This window comes from Panthera uncia, chromosome X, assembly GCF_023721935.1.
Source record: "Panthera uncia isolate 11264 chromosome X, Puncia_PCG_1.0, whole genome shotgun sequence".
Taxonomy (NCBI): Eukaryota; Metazoa; Chordata; class Mammalia; order Carnivora; family Felidae; genus Panthera; species Panthera uncia.
This window is the reverse complement of record NC_064817.1, coordinates 27520130-27522224: the sequence shown is the minus strand read 5'-3', so window position 1 is coordinate 27522224 and position 2095 is coordinate 27520130. Positions and strand designations below refer to the sequence as shown.

General features: G+C 37.0%; 1 pseudogene; it reads right to left on the bottom strand.

Moving 5' to 3' along the window:
• Nucleotides 1–621: 621 nt before the first annotated feature.
• Nucleotides 622–1028, bottom strand: LOC125931253 (10 kDa heat shock protein, mitochondrial-like; annotated as a pseudogene).
• Nucleotides 1029–2095: the final 1067 nt, after the last annotated feature.

Genomic DNA, 2095 nt, shown 5'->3' with positions numbered 1-2095 from the left:
AAAATGTTCATGGTTTCTTCAAAAATTTGCTAAATACTGGTGTTCTTTGACTCATTAGAGGCAAGGTACTTGTGTAGAAGACAGTCGAATATATTTTAGTATAAGTTTTTCACTTGGTAGATTAGACTTGAGAGAACATTTTCAGGATAAAATTTTCTTTACACACTTTTCATCTCAAATGTTTGTCCAAGTTGTCAAATGAAAGAAAATTAGGACTTCACTATAGTTTTAAGTTGTAACTACTTGATAAGTCAGTTTCCGTTTCTTGGAAATCCCTGTTTACCAGAGGTACATATTGATACCATTCTTAGTATTTTGGGGGTATAAATTAAATTTAACTTTGTCAACAACTTCTTATAAGATCATGTTACTATTATTACTACTGTGCTGATACTCTATCACTTGGTTTCATATTCATCTTTTTTTCATGTATACGTTTTTCTTTGGTGATGATTATATTAGTATGCTAAAGCTCAATTTTAGAGACATTGGATATCATTCATTTGGATACCATTAACTTATCATAAAAAAAAGACATGAAAATTATTTACATGATGAATGATTCCACAATTTCACTGGAATGGGCAGCTTCACCCGACGCCATATCAGTAATAATGTATTTCAGTCCACATACTTTCTGAGAATGTCACCATCTTTAAATAGGAAATAATCCTTGTCATCTAGAACTAGTTTGGTGCCTCTATAGTCTGGGAGAGGAACTTGATCTCCGGCTTTCACACTGGATGGTTGAATCTCTCCACCCTTTCCTGTAGAGCCTGTCCACAAGCTACTACTCTTGCTTAGTACTTTTTCTTGAGATTTTTCTGGAAGCATAACGCCTCCTTTCGTTACATTTTTGGCTGCACTACTTTGAACTAAAACTGATAGAGGAGAAGAAACTTTGTAGATGCCTGTCCTGCCAGGACTCGTGCTCCTGCAGTCAGTGCTCTGCCCTGAAGCTGCCCCGGATGCTGCAAGGAGACCCAGAGTCTGGCCCCAGGGCCACGTGAACATGGGACTATATTCATCTCTTTATAAATGTCTGATTAGTACTACAGATTAATAGTACTATGAATGGTGCCCTGAAGTCTAACCATTTGCTTAAAGGGCTAAAGAAGATATATAAATTAAAATCTAATTAGGAACAAAGGAAAACAATAAATCCATAAGGGCACCTGGGTGGCTCAGTCGGTTATGCCTCTGATTTCAGTTCACGTCATGATCTCACAGTTGGTGGGTTCAAGCCCCGCATCGGGCTCTGTGCTGACAGCTCAGAGCCTGGAACCTGTTTCGGATTCTGTGTCTCCCTCTCTCTCTCTGCCCCTCCCTCACTTGCACTCTGTCTCTGTCTCTGTTTCTGTGTCTCTATCTCTCTCAAAAAGCAAAATTAAAAAGAATCTGTAGAAAACAAGATACTAGATCTTTTGTATTCATCGGCCCTTGTATTTGCTCTTCTTTGAATTAATCTGTTTTTGTTTTCTGCCAATGTTTCAATTGTAGTTATTTCCTTCTATGTATTCTTTTAAAAGTTTAAAGTTGTACTCTTCCACTTTTAGATATCTTAATGTGGAAATCACTCTTATTTTTTTTAATTTATTTTTATTTTTATATTTTTAATGTTTATTTTTGAAAGAGAGAGAGAGCAGAGGAGGGACAGAGAGAGAGGGAGACACTGAATCTGAAGCATGCTCTAAGCTCTGAGCTGTCAGCACAGAGCCTGATGCAGGGCTGGAACTCACAAACCATGAGATCATGACCTGAGCCCAAGTTGGACTTTTGACTGGGCCACCCAGTTGCTCCACTCTTAATTACTTTTTGTCCATAGTTCTTTTTTTTTTTTTTTTAATTGAAAAAACAGTTGTCCTAACATAATTTTAAAAGGTCTTCTTTTCCCTATTTACATATCTGTAGTACTATCTGTATTGTAGATCAAGCTTAATATATCCTGGGTATCTTTTTCTGTTATTTTCTTCATTCACCATTTCCTGTGTCAACAGTGGACACCTCTATCACTGTAGATGTGTAACTAGCCTTGACATGGGGTAAGGCAGACTACCCTATCTTGTTTTTCACAGTTTTCTTAGATAACTTTAGT